General features: G+C 47.0%; 17 non-coding genes across 17 annotated transcripts; all 17 read left to right on the forward strand.

Moving 5' to 3' along the window:
- Nucleotides 1-307: 307 nt before the first annotated feature.
- On the forward strand, nucleotides 308-426 carry LOC123173421 (5S ribosomal RNA). Its single transcript, XR_006486193.1, has one exon. It is a non-coding gene; the product is annotated as a 5S ribosomal RNA (ribosomal RNA).
- Nucleotides 427-797: 371 nt separating this feature from the next.
- Nucleotides 798-916, forward strand: LOC123173125 (5S ribosomal RNA). The gene has a single exon (XR_006485917.1). It is a non-coding gene; the product is annotated as a 5S ribosomal RNA (ribosomal RNA).
- A 369-nt stretch (nucleotides 917-1285) lies between these two features.
- Nucleotides 1286-1404, forward strand: LOC123173366 (5S ribosomal RNA). The gene has a single exon (XR_006486144.1). It is a non-coding gene; the product is annotated as a 5S ribosomal RNA (ribosomal RNA).
- A 370-nt stretch (nucleotides 1405-1774) lies between these two features.
- LOC123173033 (5S ribosomal RNA) lies at nucleotides 1775-1893 on the forward strand. Its single transcript, XR_006485830.1, has one exon. It is a non-coding gene; the product is annotated as a 5S ribosomal RNA (ribosomal RNA).
- Nucleotides 1894-2238: 345 nt separating this feature from the next.
- LOC123173029 (5S ribosomal RNA) lies at nucleotides 2239-2357 on the forward strand. Its single transcript, XR_006485826.1, has one exon. It is a non-coding gene; the product is annotated as a 5S ribosomal RNA (ribosomal RNA).
- A 363-nt stretch (nucleotides 2358-2720) lies between these two features.
- On the forward strand, nucleotides 2721-2839 carry LOC123173422 (5S ribosomal RNA). Its single transcript, XR_006486194.1, has one exon. It is a non-coding gene; the product is annotated as a 5S ribosomal RNA (ribosomal RNA).
- A 370-nt stretch (nucleotides 2840-3209) lies between these two features.
- Nucleotides 3210-3328, forward strand: LOC123173107 (5S ribosomal RNA). Its single transcript, XR_006485901.1, has one exon. It is a non-coding gene; the product is annotated as a 5S ribosomal RNA (ribosomal RNA).
- A 370-nt stretch (nucleotides 3329-3698) lies between these two features.
- Nucleotides 3699-3817, forward strand: LOC123173191 (5S ribosomal RNA). Its single transcript, XR_006485979.1, has one exon. It is a non-coding gene; the product is annotated as a 5S ribosomal RNA (ribosomal RNA).
- A 368-nt stretch (nucleotides 3818-4185) lies between these two features.
- On the forward strand, nucleotides 4186-4304 carry LOC123173109 (5S ribosomal RNA). Its single transcript, XR_006485902.1, has one exon. It is a non-coding gene; the product is annotated as a 5S ribosomal RNA (ribosomal RNA).
- A 371-nt stretch (nucleotides 4305-4675) lies between these two features.
- On the forward strand, nucleotides 4676-4794 carry LOC123173192 (5S ribosomal RNA). The gene has a single exon (XR_006485980.1). It is a non-coding gene; the product is annotated as a 5S ribosomal RNA (ribosomal RNA).
- Nucleotides 4795-5164: 370 nt separating this feature from the next.
- LOC123173091 (5S ribosomal RNA) lies at nucleotides 5165-5283 on the forward strand. The gene has a single exon (XR_006485886.1). It is a non-coding gene; the product is annotated as a 5S ribosomal RNA (ribosomal RNA).
- A 373-nt stretch (nucleotides 5284-5656) lies between these two features.
- On the forward strand, nucleotides 5657-5775 carry LOC123173110 (5S ribosomal RNA). Its single transcript, XR_006485903.1, has one exon. It is a non-coding gene; the product is annotated as a 5S ribosomal RNA (ribosomal RNA).
- Nucleotides 5776-6149: 374 nt separating this feature from the next.
- Nucleotides 6150-6268, forward strand: LOC123173193 (5S ribosomal RNA). Its single transcript, XR_006485981.1, has one exon. It is a non-coding gene; the product is annotated as a 5S ribosomal RNA (ribosomal RNA).
- Nucleotides 6269-6636: 368 nt separating this feature from the next.
- Nucleotides 6637-6755, forward strand: LOC123173044 (5S ribosomal RNA). Its single transcript, XR_006485841.1, has one exon. It is a non-coding gene; the product is annotated as a 5S ribosomal RNA (ribosomal RNA).
- Nucleotides 6756-7124: 369 nt separating this feature from the next.
- Nucleotides 7125-7243, forward strand: LOC123173027 (5S ribosomal RNA). The gene has a single exon (XR_006485824.1). It is a non-coding gene; the product is annotated as a 5S ribosomal RNA (ribosomal RNA).
- Nucleotides 7244-7612: 369 nt separating this feature from the next.
- Nucleotides 7613-7731, forward strand: LOC123173359 (5S ribosomal RNA). The gene has a single exon (XR_006486138.1). It is a non-coding gene; the product is annotated as a 5S ribosomal RNA (ribosomal RNA).
- A 370-nt stretch (nucleotides 7732-8101) lies between these two features.
- Nucleotides 8102-8220, forward strand: LOC123173394 (5S ribosomal RNA). The gene has a single exon (XR_006486171.1). It is a non-coding gene; the product is annotated as a 5S ribosomal RNA (ribosomal RNA).
- The last annotated feature ends 334 nt before the right edge of the window (nucleotides 8221-8554 follow it).

Below are 8554 nucleotides of genomic sequence, written 5' to 3' on the forward strand. Positions count from 1 at the left end.
CGTTATATTCTTTTTGACATTTGCGATATGTTTTAGCTCGCTGCTCATTGGTCACGCGTCTAGAGGCGGCTTTGTAGCGCGAGGAGCGCGTTCTGAAAGGGGTAAAAAAATACGTGTTGCTGCGGTATAGAGGGGGGTGGAAACCGTGGTAAACTCGTCTCCGTGTTTGAGGGGGGGGGAGTAAGTAGTATATATAGGGCATTATCCATTATTAGGCAACGGTTGTAATGGTAGTAAGAATGACAATCATCTTTGTAGTGGACCTGGGAGTGGCAAGCATAAGGGACGAAGGCGGGGGTAACATGTTGGATGCGATCATACCAGCACTAAAGCACCGGATCCCATCAGAACTCCGAAGTTAAGCGTGCTTGGGCGAGAGTAGTACTAGGATGGGTGACCTCCTGGGAAGTCCTCGTGTTGCATTCCCTTTTTAATTATTTTTTGCGCCTCATGACAAACATATCAAATGTGCGCGATATATATTAACCCCGTTATATTATTTTTGACATTTGCGATATGTTTTAGCTCGCTGCTCATTGGTCACGCGTCTAGAGGCGGCTTTCTGGCGCGAGGAGCGCGTTCTGAAAGGGGTAAAAAAATACGTGTTGCTGCGGTATTGAGGGAGGGGTGGAAACCGTGGTAACCTCGTCTCCGTGTTTGAGGGGGGGGAGTAAGTAGTATATATAGGGCATTATCCATTATTAGGCAACGGTTGTAATGGTAGTAAGAATGACAATCATCTTTGCAGTGGACCTGGGAGTGGCAAGCATAAGGGACGAAGGCGGGGGTAACATGTTGGATGCGATCATACCAGCACTAAAGCATCGGATCCCATCAGAACTTCGAAGTTAAGCGTGCTTGGGCGAGAGTAGTACTTGGATGGGTGACCTCCTGGGAAGTCCTCGTGTTGCATTCCCTTTTTAATTATTTTTTGCGCCTCATGACAAACATATCACATGTGCGCGATATATATTAACCCCGTTATATTATTTTTGACATTTGCGATATGTTTTAGCTCGCTGCTCATTGGTCACGCGTCTAGAGGCGGCTTTGTGGCGAGAGGAGCGCGTTCTGAAAGGGGTAAAAAAATACGTGTTGCTGCGGTATAGAGGGAGGGGTGGAAACCGTGGTAAACCCGTCTCCGTGTTTGAGGGGGTCGTAAGTAGTATATATAGGGCATTATCCATTATTAGGCAACGGTTGTAATGGTAGTAAGAATGACAATCATCTTTGTAGTGGACCTGGGAGTGGCAAGCATAAGGGACGAAGGCGGGGGTAACATGTTGGATGCGATCATACGAGCACTAAAGCACCGGATCCCATCAGAACTTCAAAGTTAAGCGTGCTTGGGCAAGAGTAGTACTAGGATGGGTGACCTCCTGGGTAGTCCTCGTGTTGCATTCCCTTTTTAATTATTTTTTGTGCCTCATGACAAACATATCACATGTGCGCGATATATATTAACCCCGTTATATTATTTTTGACATTTGCGATATGTTTTAGCTCGCTGCTCATTGGTCACGCGTCTAGAGGCGGCTTTGTGGCGCGAGGAGCCCGTTCTGAAAGGGGTAAAAAAATACGTGTTGCTGCGGTATAGAGGGAGGGGTGGAAACCGTGGTAAACTCGTCTCCGTGTTTGAGGGGGGGAGTAAGTAGTATATATAGGGCATTATCCATTATTAGGCAACGGTTGTAATGGTAGTAAGAATGACAATCATCTTTGCAGTGGACCTGGGAGTGGCAAGCATAAGGGACGAAGGCGGGGGTAACATGTTGGATGCGATCATACCAGCACTAAAGCACCGGATCCCATCAGAACTCCGAAGTTAAGCGTGCTTGGGCGAGAGTAGTACTAGGATGGGTGACCTCCTGGGAAGTCCTCGTGTTGCATTCCCTTTTTAATTATTTTTTGCGCCTCATGACAAACATATCACATGTGCGCGATATATATTAACCCCGTTATATTATTTTTGACATTTGCGATATGTTTTAGCTCGCTGCTCATTGGTCACGCGTCTAGAGGCGGCTTTGTGGCGCGAGGAGCGCGTTCTGAAAGGGGTAAAAAAATACGTGTTACTGCGGTATAGAGGGAGGGGTGGAAACCGTGGTAAACTCGTCTCCGTTATTAGGGCATTATCCATTATTAGGCAACGGTTGTAATGGTAGTAAGAATGACAATCATCTTTGCAGTGGACCTGGGAGTGGCAAGCATAAGGGACGAAGGCGGGGGTAACATGTTGGATGTGATCATACCAGCACTAAAGCACCGGATCCCATCAGAACTCCAAAGTTAAGCGTGCTTGGGCGAGGGTAGTACTAGGATGGGTGACCTCCTGGGAAGTCCTCGTGTTGCATTCCCTTTTTAATTATTTTTTGCGCCGCATGAGAAACAAATCACATGTGCGCGATATATATTAACCCCGTTATATTATTTTTGACTTTTGCGATATGTTTTAGCTCATTGGTCACGCGTCTAGAGGCGTCTTTGTGGCGCGAGGAGCGCGTTCTGAAAGGGGTAAAAAAATACGTGTTGCTGCGGTATAGAGGGAGGGGTGGAAACCGTGGTAAACTCGTCTCCGTGTTTGAGGGGGGGAGTAAGTAGTATATATAGGGCATTATCCATTATTAGGCAACGGTTGTAATGGTAGTAAGAATGACAATCATCTTTGAAGTGGACCTGGGAGTGGCAAGCATAAGGGACGAAGGCGGGGGTAACATGTTTGATGTGATCATACCAGCACTAAAGCACCGGATCCCATCAGAACTCCGAAGTTAAGCGTGCTTGGGCGAGGGTAGTACTAGGATGGGTGACCTCCTGGGAAGTCCTCGTGTTGCATTCCCTTTTTAATTATTTTTTGCGCCTCATGACAAACATATCACATGTGCGCGATATATATTAACCCTGTTATATTATTTTTGACATTTGCGATATGTTTTAGCTCGCTGCTCATTGGTCACGCGTCTAGAGGCGGCTTTGTGGCGCGAGGAGCGCGTTCTGAAAGGGGTAAAAAAATACGTGTTGCTGCGGTATAGAGGGAGGGGTGGAAACCGTGGTAAACTCGTCTCCGTGTTTGAGGGGGGGAGTAAGTAGTATATATAGGGCATTATCCATTATTAGGCAACGGTTGTAATGGTAGTAAGAATGACAATCATCTTTGTAGTGGACCTGGGAGTGGCAAGCATAAGGGACGAAGGCGGGGGTAACATGTTGGATGCGATCATACCAGCACTAAAGCACCGGATCCCATCAGAACTCCGAAGTTAAGCGTGCTTGGGCGAGAGTAGTACTAGGATCGGTGACCTCCTGGGAAGTCCTCGTGTTGCATTCCCTTTTTAATTATTTTTTGCGCCGCTTGACAAACATATCACATGTGCGCGATATATATTAACCCCGTTATATTATTTTTGACTTTTGCGATATGTTTTAGCTCGCTGCTCATTGGTCACGCGTCTAGAGGCGGCTTTCTGGCGCGAGGAGCGCGTTCTGAAAGGGGTAAAAAATACGTGTTGCTGTGGTATAGAGGGAGGGGTGGAAACCGTGGTAAACTCGTCTCCGTGTTTGAGGGGGGGGAGTAAGTAGTATATATAGGGCATTATCCATTATTAGGCAACGGTTGTAATGGTAGTAAGAATGACAATCATCTTTGCAGTGGACCTGGGAGTGGCAAGCATAAGGGACGAAGGCGGGGGTAACATGTTGGATGCGATCATACCAGCACTAAAGCATCGGATCCCATCAGAACTTCGAAGTTAAGCGTGCTTGGGCGAGAGTAGTACTTGCATGGGTGACCTCCTGGGAAGTCCTCGTGTTGCATTCCCTTTTTAATTATTTTTTGCGCCTCATGACAAACATATCACATGTGCGCGATATATATTAACCCCGTTATATTATTTTTGACATTTGCGATATGTTTTAGCTCGCTGCTCATTGGTCACGCGTCTAGAGGCGGCTCTGTGGCGCGAGGAGCGCGTTCTGAAAGGGGTAAAAAATACGTGTTGCTGCGGTATAGAGGGAGGGGTGGAAACCGTGGTAAACTCGTCTCCGTGTTTGAGGGGGGAGTAACTAGTATATATAGGGCATTATCCATTATTAGGCAACGGTTGTAATGGTAGTAAGAATGACAATCATCTTTGTAGTGGACCTGGGAGTGGCAAGCATAAGGGACGAAGGCGGGGGTAACATGTTGGATGCGATCATACCAGCACTAAAGCACCGGATCCCATCAGAACTCCGAAGTTAAGCGTGCTTGGGCGAGAGTAGTACTAGGATCGGTGACCTCCTGGGAAGTCCTCGTGTTGCATTCCCTTTTTAATTATTTTTTGCGCCGCTTGACAAACATATCACATGTGCGCGATATATATTAACCCCGTTATATTATTTTTGAATTTTGCGATATGTTTTAGCTCGCTGCTCATTGCTCACGCGTCTAGAGGCGGCTTTCTGGCGCGAGGAGCGCGTTCTGAAACGGGTAAAAAAATACGTGTTGCTGTGGTATAGAGGGAGGGGTGGAAACCGTGGTAAACTCGTCTCCGTGTTTGAGGGGGGGGAGTAAGTAGTATATATAGGGCATTATCCATTATTAGGCAACGGTTGTAATGGTAGTAAGAATGACAATCATCTTTGCAGTGGACCTGGGAGTGGCAAGCATAAGGGACGAAGGCGGGGGTAACATGTTGGATGCGATCATACCAGCACTAAAGCATCGGATCCCATCAGAACTTCGAAGTTAAGCGTGCTTGGGCGAGAGTAGTACTTGCATGGGTGACCTCCTGGGAAGTCCTCGTGTTGCATTCCCTTTTTAATTATTTTTTGCGCCTCATGACAAACATATCACATGTGCGCGATATATATTAACCCCGTTATATTATTTTTGACATTTGCGATATGTTTTAGCTCGCTGCTCATTGGTCACGCGTCTAGAGGCGGCTCTGTGGCGCGAGGAGCGCGTTCTGAAAGGGGTAAAAAAATATGTGTTGCTGCGGTATAGAGGGAGGGGTGGAAACCGTGGTAAACTCGTCTCCGTGTTTGAGGGGGGGAGTAAGTAGTATATATAGGGCATTATCCATTATTAGGCAACGGTTGTAATGGTAGTAAGAATGACAATCATCTTTGAAGTGGACCTGGGAGTGGCAAGCATAAAGGACGAAGGCGGGGGTAACATGTTGGATGTGATCATACCAGCACTAAAGCACCGGATCCCATCAGAACTCCGAAGTTAAGCGTGCTTGGGCGAGGGTAGTACTAGGATGGGTGACCTCCTGGGAAGTCCTCGTGTTGCATTCCCTTTTTAATTATTTTTTGCGCCTCATGATAAACATATCACATGTGCGCGATATATATTAACCCTGTTATATTATTTTTGACATTTGCGATATGTTTTAGCTCGCTGCTCATTGGTCACGCGTCTAGAGGCGGCTTTGTGGCGCGAGGAGCGCGTTCTGAAAGGGGTAAAAAAATACGTGTTGCTGCGGTATAGAGGGAGGGGTGGAAACCGTGGTAAACTCGTCTCCGTGTTTGAGGGGGGGGGGAGTAAGTAGTATATATAGGGCATTATCCATTATTAGGCAACGGTTGTAATGGTAGTAAGAATGACAATCATCTTTGTAGTGGACCTGGGAGTGGCAAGCATAAGGGACGAAGGCGGGGGTAACATGTTGGATGCGATCATACCAGCACTAAAGCACCGGATCCCATCAGAACTCCGAAGTTAAGCGTGCTTGGGCGAGAGTAGTACTAGGATCGGTGACCTCCTGGGAAGTCCTCGTGTTGCATTCCCTTTTTAATTATTTTTTGCGCCGCTTGACAAACATATCACATGTGCGCGATATATATTAACCCCGTTATATTATTTTTGACTTTTGCGATATGTTTTAGCTCGCTGCTCATTGGTCACGCGTCTAGAGGCGGCTTTCTGGCGCGAGGAGCGCGTTCTGAAAGGGGTAAAAAAATACGTGTTGCTGTGGTATAGAGGGAGGGGTGGAAACCGTGGTAAACTCGTCTCCGTGTTTGAGGGGGGGGGGGAGTAAGTAGTATATATAGGGCATTATCCATTATTAGGCAACGGTTGTAATGGTAGTAAGAATGACAATCATCTTTGCAGTGGACCTGGGAGTGGCAAGCATAAGGGACGAAGGCGGGGGTAACATGTTGGATGCGATCATACCAGCACTAAAGCATCGGATCCCATCAGAACTTCGAAGTTAAGCGTGCTTGGGCGAGAGTAGTACTTGCATGGGTGACCTCCTGGGAAGTCCTCGTGTTGCATTCCCTTTTTAATTATTTTTTGCGCCTCATGACAAACATATCACATGTGCGCGATATATATTAACCCCGTTATATTATTTTTGACATTTGCGATATGTTTTAGCTCGCTGCTCATTGGTCACGCGTCTAGAGGCGGCTCTGTGGCGCGAGGAGCGCGTTCTGAAAGGGGTAAAAAATACGTGTTGCTGCGGTATAGAGGGAGGGGTGGAAACCGTGGTAAACTCGTCTCCGTGTTTGAGGGGGGAGTAACTAGTATATATAGGGCATTATCCATTATTAGGCAACGGTTGTAATGGTAGTAAGAATGACAATCATCTTTGTAGTGGACCTGGGAGTGGCAAGCATAAGGGACGAAGGCGGGGGTAACATGTTGGATGCGATCATACCAGCACTAAAGCACCGGATCCCATCAGAACTCCGAAGTTAAGCGTGCTTGGGCGAGAGTAGTACTAGGATGGGTGACCTCCTGGGAAGTCCTCGTGTTGCATTCCCTTTTTAATTATTTTTTGCGCCTCATGACAAACATATCACATGTGCGCGATATATATTAACCCCGTTATATTATTTTTGACATTTGCGATATGTTTTAGCTCGCTGCTCATTGGTCACGCGTCTAGAGGCGGCTTTGTGGCGCGAGGAGCGCGTTCTGAAAGGGGTAAAAAATACGTGTTGCTGCGGTATAGAGGGAGGGGTGGAAACCGTGGTAAACTCGTCTCCGTGTTTGAGGGGGGGAGTAAGTAGTATATATAGGGCATTATCCATTATTAGGCAACGGTTGTAATGGTAGTAAGAATGACAATCATCTTTGCAGTGGACCTGGGAGTGGCAAGCATAAGGGACGAAGGCGGGGGTAACATGTTGGATGCGATCATACCAGCACTAAAGCACCGGATCCCATCAGAACTCCGAAGTTAAGCGTGCTTGGGCGAGGGTAGTACTAGGATGGGTGACCTCCTGGGAAGTCCTCGTGTTGCATTCCCTTTTTAATTATTTTTTGCGCCTCATGACAAACATATCACATGTGCGCGATATATATTAACCCCGTTATATTATTTTTGACATTTGCGATATGTTTTAGCTCGCTGCTCATTGGTCACGCGTCTAGAGGCGGCTTTGTGGCGCGAGGAGCGCGTTCTGAAAGGGGTAAAAAAATACGTGTTGCTGCGGTATAGAGGGAGGGGTGGAAACCGTGGTAAACTCGTCTCCGTGTTTGAGGGGGGAGTAAGTAGTATATATAGGGCATTATCCATTATTAGGCAACGGTAGTAATGGTAGTAAGAATGACAATCATCTTTGCAGTGGACCTGGGAGTGGCAAGCATAAGGGACGAAGGCGGGGGTAACATGTCGGATGCGATCATACCAGCAGTAAAGCACCGGATCCCATCAGAACTCTGAAGTTAAGCGTGCTTGGGCGATAGTAGTACTAGGATGGGTGACCTCCTGGGAAGTCCTCGTGTTCCATTCCCTTTTTAATTATTTTTTGCGCCTCGTGACAAACATATTGCATGTGCGCGATATATATTAACCCCGTTATATTATTTTTGACATTTGCGATATGTTTTAGCTCGCTGCCCATTGGTCACGCGTCCAGAGGCGGCTTTGTGGCGCGAGGAGCGCGTTCTGAAAGGGGTAAAAAGTACGTGTTGCTGCGGTATAGAGGGAGGGGTGGAAACCGTGGTGAACTCGTCTCCGTGTTTGAGGGGGGGGAGTAAGTAGTATATATAGAGCATTATCCATTATTAGGCAACGGTTGTAATGGTAGTAAGAATGACAATCATCTTTGAAGTGGACCTGGGAGTGGCAAGCATAAGGGACGAAGGCGGGGGTAACATGTCGGATGCGATCATACCAGCACTAAAGCACCGTATCCCATCAGAACTCTAAAGTTAAGCGTGCTTGGGCGAGAGTACTACTATGATGGGTGACCTCCTGGGAAGTCCTCGTGTTCCATTCCCTTTTTAATTATTTTTTGCGCCTTGTGACAAACATATTGCATGTGCGCGATATATATTAACCCCGTTATATTATTTTTGACATTTGCGATATGTTTTAGCTCGCTGCCCATTGGTCACGCGTCCAGAGGCGGCTTTGTGGCGCGAGGAGCGCGTTGTGAAAGGGGTAAAAAAATACGTGTTGCTGCGGTATAGAGGGAGGGGTGGAAACCGTGGTAAACTCGTCTCCGTGTTTGAGGGGGGGGGAGTAAGTAGTATATATAGGGCATTATCCATTATTAGGCAACGGTTGTAATGGTAGTAAGAATGACAATCATCTTTGCAGTGGACCTGGGA

Source organism: Triticum aestivum, unplaced genomic scaffold (assembly GCF_018294505.1).
Source record: "Triticum aestivum cultivar Chinese Spring unplaced genomic scaffold, IWGSC CS RefSeq v2.1 scaffold54592, whole genome shotgun sequence".
NCBI classification, from domain to species: domain Eukaryota; kingdom Viridiplantae; phylum Streptophyta; class Magnoliopsida; order Poales; family Poaceae; genus Triticum; species Triticum aestivum.